The 14,040-nt window shown below is 38.4% G+C and overlaps 1 protein-coding gene and 1 long non-coding RNA gene across 4 annotated transcripts in view; both read left to right on the plus strand.

Annotated features, from left to right (window-relative positions):
- HIBADH (3-hydroxyisobutyrate dehydrogenase) overlaps positions 1-14,040 on the plus strand; it is a 112,592-nt gene that overhangs the window by 41,069 nt on the left and 57,483 nt on the right. The gene's annotated exons all lie outside the window — the stretch shown is intronic.
- On the plus strand, positions 11,077-13,314 carry LOC147583169 (uncharacterized). The gene is made up of 2 exons (XR_015242902.1): positions 11,077-12,543; positions 12,786-13,314. It is a non-coding gene; the product is annotated as an uncharacterized LOC147583169 (long non-coding RNA).

Genomic DNA, 14,040 nt, shown 5'->3' on the forward strand with positions numbered 1-14,040 from the left:
TGTGTTTTAGCAGTTTTATCCTGAAGGTAACTCTGAAAGATACTTTCTGCACCTAGTTCAGATTATGTTAAAAACAGTGAACAAACAAACCCATACTCATCATAGTCTAACTGTATGACACAGGTTTCATTGAAGGCTGTAAGGAGATCTGAGGTTTATGACATTTTGCTTTGCCACTTTTTCTCTGAATTTTAAAAAAAATCAAGTTTGCTGAAGTTTGAAATGCTAGTACGTATTTGGAGAATAAACGGAACCCTGGGAATTTTAGGTGTTTAAATGGTCTGATACGTCTGGTTTCATCCTTACAGATTTCTAGCTCCAAACATGATTGACGGTAGTTTGGAAAGATGAATGAAGAGGAGGAGCCCTTTCCCTCATAGTGGCATGTTCAACAGGGAAAAACAAACCACTACTCTTGTTACTATAGCTTACAGCAGTGAAGAAGAGCCTCATACCAATTCTCAGGGGTTTTTTTTTGGTAGTCCTGTGTGAAGCTTCTTTTATTTCACTTTGCTCTCTTTCTTCTTTTTTTTTTTTTAATTTGTTTTTAATGTTTTTATTTATTTTTGAAGGAGAGAGAGAGGCAGAGCATGAGCGGGGGAGGAGCAGAGAGAGAGGGAGACACAGAATTCGAAGCAGGCTCCAGGCTCTGAGCTGTCAGCACAGAGCCCCATGCGAGGCTCGAACCCACAAACTGAGATCATGACCTAAGCCAAAGCCGGACGCTCAACCTACTGACCCATCCAGGCGCCCCTTGCTGTCTTTATTCTTAATATTTCCCACTTGTTATATCCAAATTGTTTCTAGAAATGCTTACTAGATAGATTGTTGTGAAAGGAAAGGGTAGAAAAGGCAGAGCAGAGAATAGTGGCAAGAAATTTCTGGCAAGAAAAAAAGCGCTATTCTGACTCTGGCCCTTACTGGGGTAAAGTTCCAAGAGAGTAAGGATTATTACTGGTCAGCAAATCATCCAACTGGATAGTGATGAAAACTGGAGTTTAGCCAAATGTATTTTTGTGTGGTTTTCCTTTTGTCCTGCTTTTGCTTGTGGGTCATCTGATTATGACAGGATGAAGTTCAAATTTAGTTTTGCTTAACCTCAGTGATGTTATCTTTCTAACCAAAGTGGCCAATGATAATGAGATTCTTCATCAGAAAAAAAAAAAAAAGAGCAATTCTTGCTCTTTATCTGTGTATCAGTTTTAAATGGTGATGTGGTTTTTGAAGATTGAGGTTGTAATTTTTAAAAGGATGAACTGTGATATTTCAGGAAGCATGCTAATGTGAGCATAGAGCAGTGTTCTTGTGTTCTTCCGATGATAATGGGGAAACTGTAGTAATGAGGGTGAAGAAAAGTAAGAACCCCCAAAGAAAAATACCCATTTTGTTTTTGTTGTTTAAGGGAGAGAACTAGAGAATTTATAAGTACTCTCAATTATATGTGGATGTAAAGTTTAAAAAAATGGGGAAAGAAAGCGCTTTAGAATGCTAATTTTGATGTCCATGCTGAACATCCTTATGAAGTATATTTACAAAACAGTTGAACCCCAAAATCAACTCGAAATAAATTCCCAAGTAAGGAGTTGCTGGTTTTTATTTTAATTTGCAGTATGTGTCCTGTGGATATGAGGTTCACAACTGGGGAATGAGTTTTGGGAGAAGGTGCTGTGGAAATGAGCTGTTTGTGGTTTCACGCTCTAACCATTTAGTATTTCCTACTTATTTTACATTGAGAATCATAGACGTGCATCTGTGTGGGTGTGAATCTTCACCTGGCACTTCTCCTCTACCCTGCCGGACAAAATGTTAGCATGTAAGAAATAGGAGGTTATTTTTCTGGTATTTTCCTTCACATCCCATAGTAACTTAAGTTGAATTTTTTTCCAATCGTTAACAAAAATGAAGGTTGATAGACTTACCTTTTACTTATGTCTGATATTAAATGTTCTTGAATTTTTTATATGATACCACAGTATGCACAATTACAAAGAGAGGACCAACAGATATCTACTTACAATTTTTCAGGCAAATCTTTTGTTTTTCATGCAAACATTTTTTTTGAAGGGAGAAAAAAACCTTTCTGAATCCACCCCCCAGGTTTTGAGTCATTGATACTTAATTTTTATTTGCATTATTTTACTTTTCCCTGCTGCATTTTAGTCATAATTTTAAAAACTAAAAAAAAGTAAATGTAAAGGATTCAAAATGAAGTTTAGGATGAAAAATTTTATCTAATTGCTTGTGTGTTTTGTTTGTTTGTTTGTTTTCTGTGTTTCCTACTGAAATTCCTTCCTTTCAACCCTTCTTTAAATTGGACTCAAGGAAAAAAAAAAATTGGACTCAAGGAAGGCATTTAGTAAACTTTTTTTCCTGGACCCCAAACCACAGCTTTGATGGACTCTTAAGGTCATCTACTCAGATGTGAACTCATGTCTTTGATATTGTGTTTGCTTTATGATGGGCTCCTTAATCTTTCCCAGTGATGATTTAAAATGAGCAGGATCATTCTCATATTCTGTTAAGGTGTTCTGTATCTGATCTTGGTTTGACAGGGGTGATTGTGTTGTTGTATGTCTAGTTTGAGTTGTACTTACTTTTTCTTGATTGTGTTTCTGAGTGGGCATACTCTTTGCTTTACTTTTCAGTGTTCACCCAATACATAATTATTGAAATGAAATGGCGATAAAGCCTGTGTGGGAAAGAAGTCCTCGTTTCCTGTCTTTGTTGGCACTGTGGGTTCTTAATCTCCTAAGAGTCTTGGGATGTAGATCTGTACATCACAACTAGGGGTGGGTAGTTTTTATGGCAAGGAAGAGGGAAAAAGATAGTATTGAAGCAATTCCTGTCTAGGTCTGCAAAGTGCAGATTGCATTTCTCTTTCAGTGGTGTTAGGTTTATGGCCCTTTTTTTGGAAAGTGCTATTAAGTGTTTGGAGACCTTTATCTTTCTCTGTTTTGTTGTAGCAGATGGAGTTGTCCTCTGGTGGTTTTGCTAGGTATGATAAATGTTGTACTAAAACTGCTTGGTGGAAGTTTGATCTGGAAAGATTACTGTTTTTTTTGTTTTGTTTTGTTTTGTTTCAGTTTCCTGAAGAAAATGGAATCATAGTACTCAGACTGTTGGAGGGCAACAAGCCCATCAACAGATCAGCAATAATAACATGTACTTTTCATTGATGCTTGTGATTTTTTTCCTCTTCTTTTAAAAAGGTTTAGGAGTAAAAATGAGAAATGATCAGTTTTGTCTGAAATAATATAAATGGCAGAAATTATCAAGGCTTTCCCCTCAGAGCATACAGGGAAAGATGTCTACATGATGAAGAATTGTTCCTAGTTTGCAAAATAAGAATGGAAGCAAAGAGGTTATACAGTTCTCTTGTGTTTCCAGAAAGATTATTCAAGGGATATGGTGTCCTTAGTTTTATTGCTAAAGAGACTTCTTTGTGCATATTTCTAATATTCTAAGAGGCGTGTCTCTCTTTGGCCATACTTTTTTTTAGTTTAATTCTGATTAATTTGACTAGTATAACTTTTATGATATCTACTTCTAATAGCTTTTATGCAGATCTGTGGTTTATCCACACTGGAGTTGAGAGGTATTAGCCACCACTTAGATATTGTATTGAAACAAATGCTTGCTCCAATCCTTTTGACAAATAAACTTGTCTCTAAAAACATAGGAAATCCTAACCTGACTACCTGGCTTTTGAAGACTTTTTTTTTTTTTTTTTTTTTTTTCCTTTCTTGAGGGATTCTCATTCTAGATCAACTGGATGCAATCTGGGTATAAAGTTGTAACCTGAACTGAATCTGTGGGGTGATTTGTAGATAATTATCATCCTTGATTTCAGTTATTTGCATTAATGAAGTGTTAACTTAGGGAATTAAAAGCTGACTCGTTTTTTGTATCTGAAACTTCCTTTTCTAACTCCTTTATCTTTCATGTTCTAGCTTTGCTTTTATAGAAGCAACATAGTGAAGGATAGTAGGAGTGTCCACAGTCTTGAGCCCCTTCTTTTCACTAGTGTTGAGGAAAAGTGGTGAACCATATTTGGAATACTGGGTAGTCTCAGTGGTGTCTGAAGCGCACTCAGGTCTTTGTGGTTACAACACCTGAGGTAGAGGATGCGAATGAATCTGGTTTATTCTGGCAACGCTTCCCAAGTGGGGGGTTAGTAGCATGTGTACCTGTTGGAAGATTATTGGCTTGCAGTATCAAGTTTTTCCTTTTACTGAGGTCGCTAGGAAATCAAAGGTAGATTTTGGCACCCAGTAATAATCATCATCTTCCCAGCCTTCCCTCCTACTGTATGGTTTCCATTCTCACTCGTAGCTTTCACTTATCGTGTATTTATTTAGTCCTTACTGTCTGCCAGACACTGGGATACATGGTGAGTGTGAAGGACCCGCTTTCCTTCCGCTTAGTGCTTACAGTCCACGTGTTTGTGTCATAAACTATCTCAGCATCCTTTTTGGAGGAAAGGATATGCATTAATATGGATCAATATTAATTAATATGGGTTCCCAGGGCCATCAGCTTTTCTTGTCACACTTCTCTCTATTTAAAAAAATCTTCCTCTGTATACTTGTATTCCTCCTGCTTTTGTTTTCATGTTCTTTGCTTGTTTTTCCCTTCAGAATTTTTTCATGAAATGAATACTCTTATCTCCCATTTCTTCCTAAAACTTTTCTGTATTCTAGTCGAATACCGTATCTTTGTATTTTAAAAATATTTCATTATGTGATTCTGCGTATGCACACTTTTAAAAGACAAAAATGGGATTCTTTTTTTGCAACTTGTTTTTCGTTTAATGTAGCTTAATGTGTCATAATATATAAAAGATTTATTTTATGCTTTTTAATTATTCTGAAGCATTCTATTAAGTGGACAGACTTCTGCTATTGTGAAAAGGCTACCCTGAATATTCTTGAACATACATCTTTTCATGTACAGTATATGTATGAATTTATCAGTAAGAGAAATTCTAAGAAATGGAATTACTGGGTTAAAAGCTTGTGTATCTTGGGGCGCCTGGGTGGCGCAGTCGGTTGAGCGTCCGACTTCAGCCAGGTCACGATCTCGCAGTCCGTGAGTTCGAGCCCCGCGTCGGGCTCTGGGCTGATGGCTCAGAGCCTGGAGCCTGTTTCCGATTCTGTGTCTCCCTCTCTCTCTGCCCCTCCCCCGTTCATGCTCTGTCTCTCTCTGTCCCAAAAAAATAAATAAACGTTAAAAAAAAAAAATTAAAAAAAAAAAACAAAAAACTTGTGTATCCTAAGTTTTGGTTGATGTTGCCAATTTTTTCACCAAAGTTTAATCTATTAATAGCATGGGAAGCTATTTATTAATGTTCTTGTCGACACTGTCTTTACATTTCTCTTCCAGTCTGATAGTGAAAAAATGGTACAGCGTGGTTTTGATTTTCTTTCTTTCCTTTTTTTTAATTCCAAATTATGAGTTTGAGCTTTTTAAGAATGTTTCCTGACCAGTTGTTGTTTTTTTTTTTCAGCGATTGTGTCTTCTTATCCTTTGAATATGTTTTTATTGGATTTATTCATTCAGCAGATATTTGTTGAGTACTTAGGTGTGCTGGGCACTGTGCTAGGCATTGATTGCTTCCATTTGATGTGTATGAGTGTCAAACGCTCATTCATTTATTCAACAAGTATTTATCAACTATCTACCATGTACTATTAGTCTAAGCCTGGGAAAACACCAAAGAGAAGTAACCCCCCAACACTCACATACACATTCCTGCTCTTAGGGAGTTTATATTTTAATGAAAATATGTGTAGGGAAATATATATGTTACAAATCTATTCAGCCAGTTCTTTTTTCTGTATTCATTTTGTTTATAGTACTTTTTGAAATACAGAAGTCTTGAATTTTAAAAAAAAAATTTTTTTTTAACGTTTATTTATTTTTGAGACAGAGAGAGACAGAGCATGAATGGGGGGAGGGTCAGAGAGAGAGGGAGACACAGAATCGGAAGCAGGCTCCAGGCTCCGAGCTGTCAGCACAGAGCCCGATGCGGGGCTCGAACTCGTGAACCACAAGATCATGACCTGAGCCGAAGTCGGACGCTTAACCGACTGAGCCACCCAGGCGACCCAGAAGTCTTGAATTTTTATGTCATTGAATTTGTCAGTCTTTTTAGGGTTTCTGACTTTTTTTTTTTTAAGAGCTTTTCTTTTATATTGTTTTGCTTGTTTATGGAGTTACCATGTCGTTTTTAATTTTATTTTTAATTTTTTAAAATTTATATACAAATTAGTTAGCATATAGTGAAACAATGATTCCAGGAGTAGATTCCTTAATGCCCCTTACCCACTTAGCCCATTCCCCTCCTAAAACCCCTCACATAACCCTCAGTTCTCCATATTTATGAGTCTCTTCTGTTTTGTCCCCCTCCCTGTTTTTATATTATTTTTGTTTTCCTTCCCTTATGTTCATCTGTTTTGTCTCTTATGGTCCTCATATGAATTAAGTCATATGATTTTTGTCTTTCTCTGACTAATTTCACTTAGCATAATACCCTCCAGTTCCATCCATGTAGTTGCAAATGGCAAGATTTCATTCTTTTTGATTGCCGAGTAATACTCCATTGTGTGTATGTATGTATATATATTTTTCTTTATCCATTCATCCATTGATGGACATTTGGGCTCTGTCCATACTTTGGCTATTGTTGATAGTGCTGCTATAAACATGGGGGTGCATGGGTCCCTTCGAAACAGCACACCTGTGTCCTGTGGGTAAATGCCTAGTAGTGCAATTGCTGGGTTGTAGGGTAGTTCTATTTTTAGTTTTTTGAGGAACCTCCATACTGTTTTCCAGAGTGGCTACACCAGCTTGCATTCCCACCAACAGTGCAAAAGAGATCCTCTTTCTCCGCATCCTCGTCCAACATCTGTCGTTGCCTGAGTTGTTCATGTTAGCCATTCTGACAGGTGTAAGGTGGTATCTCATTGTGGTTTTGGTTTGTATTTCCCTGATGATGAGTGATGTGGAGCATTTTTTCATGTGTCGGTTGGCACATGATGGGTTGTCTTCCTTGGAGAAGTGTCTATTCATGTCTTTTGCCCATTTCTTCACTGGATTATTTGTTTTTTGGGTGTTGAGTTGGTGTTATTGATTTTGGATACTAACCCTTTATCTTATATGTCATTTGCAAATATCTTCTCCCATTCTGTCGGTTGCCTTTTAGTTTTGCTGATTGTTTCCTTCGCTGTGCAGAAGCTTTTTATTTTTTTTAATTAAAAAAATTTTTTTTAATGTTTTATTTATTTTTGAGACAGAGAGAGAGAGACAGAGCATGAGCAGGGGAGGGGCAGAGACAGAGGGAGGCACAGAATCGGAAGCAGGCTCCAGGCTCCGAGCTGTCAGCACAGAGCCCGACACGGGGCTTGAACTCACAAACTGTGAGATCATGACCTGAGCCGAAGTTGGATGCTCAACCAACTGAGCCACCCAGGCGCCCCAGAAGGTTTTTATTTTGATGAGGTGCCAGTAGTTCATTTTTGCTTTTGTTTCCCTTGCCTCTGGAGATGTGTTGAGTAAGAAGTTGCTGCGGCCAAGATCAAAGAGGTTTTGCCTGCTTTCTCCGCGAGGATTTTGATGGCTTCCTGTCTTATGTTCAGGTCTTTCATCCATTTTGAGTTTATTTTTGTGTATGGTGTAAGAAAGGGGTCCAGGTTCATTCTTCTGCATGTCGCTGTCCCGTTTTCCAGCACCACTTGCTGAAGAGACTGTCTTTATTCCATTGGATATTCTTTCCTGCTTTGCCGAAGATGAGTTGGCCATACGTTTGTGGGTCCATTTCTGGGTTCTCTATTCTGTTCCATTGATCTGAGTGTCTGTTCTTGTGCCAGTACCATACTGTCTTGATGATTACAGCTTTGTAGTATAGCTTGAAGTCTGGGATTGTGATGCCTCCTGCTTTGATTTTCTTTTTCAAGATTGCTTTGGCTATTTGGGGTCTTTTCTGGTTCCATACAAATTTTAGGATTATTTGTTCTAGCTCTGTGAAGAATGCTGGTGTTACTTTGATAGGGATTGCATTGAATATGTAGATTGCTTTGGGTAGTATCGACATTTTAACAATATTTGTTCTTCCTGTCCAAGAGCATGGAATTTTTTTCCATTTTTTTTTTTGTGTCTTCTTCAGTTTCTTTTGTTAGCTTTCTATAGTTTTCAGCATAAGGGCTTCTGACTTTTATGACTTGTTTCGAAAGGCCTTATCCTCGCCAAGATAGTAAGATTAAAAAAAGATTTACACATTTTTCTTTTGCTTTATGTTTTTATTTTTAAAAATTTAAATTTTTGATGGGGCGCCTGGGTGGCGCAGTCGGTTAAGCGTCCGACTTCAGCCAGGTCACGATCTCGCGGTCCGTGAGTTCGAGCCCCGCGTCAGGCTCTGGGCTGATGGCTCGGAGCCTGGAGCCTGTTTCCGATTCTGTGTCTCCCTCTCTCTCTGCCCCTCCCCCGTTCATGCTCTGTCTCTCTCTGTCCCAAAAATAAATAAAAAAAAAAAAAAAAAAGTTGAAAAAAAAAAAAAAATTTAAAAAAAAAAAAAAAAAATTTAAATTTTTGATTCATTTGGGATTTATTATGGTGGGAGGAATGGGGTGAAGATCTAGCTTACTTTTTCTTTTTTCTATTTTTTAAAAATATTTATTTATTTTGGGAGAAAGAGTTAGAGAGAGCTAGTAGGGAAAGGCCAGAGAGAGAGGGAGAGAGAGGATCCCAAGCAGGCTTAGCACTTGTCAGTGCAGAGCCCGATGTGGAGCTTGATCCCACAAACCGCAAGATCATGACCTGAGCCGAAGCCAAGAGCTGGCAGCTTAACCAACTGAGCCACCTAAGCACCCTCAGATTATTTTTTCTTTTTTAAATCAATGTATTGAGGGGCGCCTGGGTGGCTCAGTCGGTTAAGCGGCCGACTTTGGCTCAGGTCATGATCTCGCGGTCCATGAGTTCAAGCCCCGCGTTGGGCTCTGTGCTGACAGCTCAGAGCCTGGAGCCTGTTTCAGATTCTGTGTCTCCCTCTCTCTGACCCTCCCCCATTCATGCTCTGTCTCTCTCTGTCTCAAAAATAAATAAACGTTAAAAAAAATTTTTTTTAATAAAAAAAAAATAAATCAATGTATTGAAAAACCCATCTTTCACCATTAATTTTAGAAACTCCATTAATTTCATACACTCAACTCCCACATATATTTGGGCCTATTCTGAGGTCTCTCTACTCATATTTATATCTCCTTCTTGATTCTTTCATAGGTAGGACATTTTTTACTTTGTGTCGCTTTCTTTTCCTGTTTACCCTACCTGGGAGGGTAGTCTTTTATTGGTTGTTTCTCCTTTTCAGAATTCTCCGACTATTTTTGCTTGTGTATTCTAAATAGACATGAGAGTCATTTTATCATGGTCCTCCCAAAACATTCTATTAATATCTTGATTGGGATTGCATTGAGTTTATGGATTAACTTATGGACAATTGATGTATCTACACAAGCAAATCTAAGAGTAACATTTATTCATTACTGGTATCTTTTATGTCTCTTACTAGGATTTTAAAGTTTTCTTCATGTGTATCCTAAACATTTCTTGTGCAGTTTATTCCAAAGTCTTTTTATCTTTATTATTGTTGTTGGTGTACACGGAGCCCTCTCTTTTCCCTTTTTTAAAAAATATTTCCAACTGTTGTTTGCAAATAAACATATTAATTTGAACTCAAATTCCTTTTTGAATTCTCTTACGTTTTAGTAGTTGTTCAGTTGGTTCTCTTGGATTTTCCAGTTCTAAAAATGATAATTTTGCTTGTTTTCTAAATTTTATTTCTCTTATTTCTCACATAACTAATTACATTGGTTGATACTTCCAGAACAATGTTGAATAATAGTAGTGATAATAATGCTTGTCATGTTCCCGATATTAATAAGAATGCTTTTATAGCTTTGATCATAAACACAATGGTAGCATTTGGTTTGAGGGAGATTTAAAAAAATATGTTAAGGAAGTATGCCATGATTTTTACTTCATGTGTGTTTTCATTATTCATTTCCTCAACAGATATTTACTATGTTTCTAGTATGGGTAGACACTACCTTGGCACTGGAAAGTGAACAATCAGCACAGGCACGGTCCCTGCCCTAATGGAATTTATAATCTAGTTGAGGGGAGACAGATACTGATTTTATCATGAAAAACTGTACAGTATTTTTGTTACTGTGATACAGTGGGGATACATTGGGCTAAAGAGTATATAGATAGGGAGATTCTCTTGGGGGTCAGGAAGGTCTTGTTGGACAAAGTAACCATTGATTTGTGGCCTTCAAGAGGGAATGAATTAGGCACAGGAGAATATTCCAAACAGAGGGTGGCACATTTGCAGGAAAGCGTGGTGTTGTTGCTGCTCAAGAGTTGGGCTGGCCTTGAGTCTTGCTACTCATTTTGTTCTTTACACTAACAACACTGGGAAACCTTGAACACGTTAAGCAGGGAGGCAACATAATCAGATTTGGATTTTCTAAAAGAGAGTAAAAGCTGGGAGACTAATTGGGAGTCTGTTACGATAGGCCAGGCACAGGAGGATGGTAGCTTGAGCTAGAGTCATGGCTTCGGGAAAAGTGGTAATATGATTGTGTATTCGGTTGTTTTCCTCCAAGTACTTTAGATTTAGGCATTACAAGTTCAGCCTATGAAATTCACTACACTAAGAGTAACTCCTAGCTTGGATGGAGCCAGGTAGAGGTGCAGCTTTTGGGATAAAAAATATACAAGTTGGTGCCAATAGTTTGCTTTATTGTTTTTACTCCTATCCTCCATTTCTTCCCATCTTTTCTTTTTTTTTTTTAATTTTTTTTTTTTTTAACGTTTATTCATTTTTGAGACAGAGAGAGACAGAGCATGAACAGGGGAGGAGCAGAGAGAGAGGGAGACACAGAATCTGGAACAGGCTCCAGGCTCTGAGCTGTCAGCACAGAGCCCGACGTGGGGCTCGAACTCCCGGACCGTGAGATCATGACATGAGCCAAAGTCAGACGCTTAACCGACCAAGCCACCCAGGCGTCCCCCATCTTTTCTCTTTTTGTTTCCTGACTAAAAATCCACTCCCTTTTCATCATATTTCTGTTCTTTATTCTTCCATGTCCCTTCATCCAGCAAGCATTTATTGAGCAGTTCCTGTGTATGTCCTATACTCTGCTGGGTGTTGGGAAAGATATGAATGGGCCCTCAAGGTCATCATAATGTATTAGACGAGGCAGAGGCATATTCATAAAGCAACGCATTGTATTAAATGTAACATACACAACATTCAAAATGAAGTTATTGATCTAGTTAGGGACATCTCATGATTGACTTTTTGGAATAGATGAGGTCTAAATTACATTTTAAAAGATAAATAGAAATTTGCTAAGGGGAGAAAAGGAGGCCTGTTTTCAGGCCGCAGGAATACAGCATGTGCAAGGACACAGAAGCATGCAGTAACATGATGTTTTTGCTTAACTGTGGCAGTTTGATACTTCTGAATTTTGACATTTCTGGTTGTAAGGGGAGGGGGAAGTGGCAAGAATGAGATGGGCCAGATTGGCGAGACACGGGAAGTTTCTTCCAGAATCACTGTATTCACAAAAGCATTTACATGGATTGGGGGCAGCGGGTAGAAAAGGATCGTATGAGAAATTAAGGGAGTAATATGTTTAGTAGTTGGAAGCCCCTAACTGCATGTTAAAAAGGTAATGTCTCTCTTCCTAGGCTAACAAGCAAATTGTTAGACTGTTTCAAGAAGGCAGATTTAGTTGTACTTTTTTAGAAAAATGCCATCTTTGTAAACGCCTTCCATTGTGTCTTATGCAAATACTTGCAGGTAATAAAAGTAAATGATGAAAGCACCTGTGTTGCTCACGGAGGCAGCCAGAACCTGCAGGCAGCTCAGTGACATAGAAATGAGTTGACAGGGCCCGGTCCTCACCAAACTTATAATTTACTTCCAGGGAGAGACCTGGGATTCAAGAAATGTTCAAATGATAATTGTGATTTGTACTCAGTAGAATTTATATAGTGTCTCTGATTAGAAAAGCTGAAAGCTAAGGTTAAAATTGAAAATAGAAGACTTCAGTGAGACCATTTGGTACCAAAATGTGATGGTGTTATCATTTTAGTCCCCTGAAAAGAAAAACTAATTCGGCTCTCTTGCAGTAATAGCATTTTCCCTGAGCTATTTTCTCCTTCCGTTAACCATTTCTCTGTTCCTTGAGGGAGATGATTCGAGGACTGAAACCACCAGGCTGCCTCACCGAAAGGCTGGAAATATAATTTCACTTGGCCATTCCTGGTAGTGTGTTTTAACTGTGGTAAGAAAGTGCTGTTCTAATTCCAGGTGCTAATATTACAACCAGCCTTTGAAGAAAGTGATCGCTCTGGTGTACAGAATTACGTGAGATCCTTACCTAGGACTCTGAAGGAATTCACAGATAACCTTCAGAACTAAACAGCTGAGGTGTGGGTGTGGAGCTCTAAAGGGATCAGGTGGGTGGTGGCTAAGTGATAGCAGATGTTCCTTTTCTTTTTTAAAAAAATTTTTTTTTTTCAACGTTTATTTATTTTTGGGACAGAGAGAGACAGAGCATGAACGGGGGAGGGGCAGAGAGAGAGGGAGACACAGAATCGGAAACAGGCTCCAGGCTCTGAGCCATCAGCCCAGAGCCCGACGCGGGGCTCGAACTCACGGACCGCGAGATCGTGACCCGGCTGAAGTCGGACGCTTAACCGACTGCGCCACCCAGGCGCCCCCAGATGTTCCTTTTCAAATCTGTGAAGTACTGTGCTTGTTTTGGGCTGACTTTGTTCCGTGGGGAACCTGTGCGTTTGTGCTTTATGCTTCTGAAAGAACCAAGAGGAAACTATCCAGATGATTTAGAATCTGGCAAACGGTATTTGGTGCTTTGTAAAGTGGGCACATTTACATAGGAAGGAAGTCCTGATTAACTAATGGGGCAGCAAAGTAATTACAGAATGAAAGCAAATTGGGTATAGTCAGAAGAGCACTTTATAGTAGGAATCTGAAGACAGATTTGAGTTCATTGTTTCCACTACCTGTTGTGTGGCTTAGGGTAAATTATTTAACTTCTCTGAGCCTTGACTTTTCTAGGTGTAGCTAAAGATGGTTAGAATATTAATACCAAGTCTATCTGTGTTGACTATTTTGAGGCTTAAATGAAGTAACCTATAAGATGAAAACTCTTACTGATCTGTAAAAAGACGACCATTGAATCTCCCGAGTGAGCACATTCCTTACTGTAACGCCATTTTTAAGGCCTTTCCTTTTTGTGAAAATCAAATAATGGGATTTCTATTTCTCACCAAAACCCCACCTTCAGGGTTGACTTTACCAGAATGTTCTGGTAATCAGAATATAATCGGAAACCCAAATCAGCACTCTGATTCGCAAAACAGGACTTTTAGAGCTTTGACATGAGGCAGTGCGGTGTGATGCAAAAGGATCATGGGATTTGGAGTCAGGACTCAAGTTTACGTTGCTGACTACATGGATAGAAGTGGGCAAGTTCACTCATTTCCAGAAATGAACCATAGAATCCCTGCCATCGAGAAAGCCGCTGTCATAACTGTCCTCAGTTTAATTTGTATTCAGAGGCATATGTCCCAAGACTACATTTATAATCTGGTGATGGTCTTACACCAACTGGTTGATTTCTAGTTTTCTCTTAGTTTCTGTAATAAAACGGAGGCAGAGGAGTTCAAGTTAGTTTCCCTGCTGCAAACTGTCCATATGACCTTGAGCAAGTTATTTAACATTTCAGTTCCTCAGATTCTTCATCTGTAAAATGGACATTATAAATAAGACCTACTTCGTAGGATTGCCTTTAGAGAAAGGTATCTGTCTGATCCATAGTATGGTTTCAATAGTGTTAATTACTCTTATTATTTAGATCACTGTTGGAATTATGAAGGAGAAAAAAATGAATTTCTCAGTTGACAAGAATTTGAGAATCTAGCAGAGTAGTTTAAGGATGAGTCCTA

The sequence above is a fragment of the Puma concolor genome, chromosome A2 (genome assembly GCF_028749965.1).
Source record: "Puma concolor isolate L17-30 chromosome A2, mPumCon1.1.hap2, whole genome shotgun sequence".
In the NCBI taxonomy this organism is placed as follows: Eukaryota; Metazoa; Chordata; class Mammalia; order Carnivora; family Felidae; genus Puma; species Puma concolor.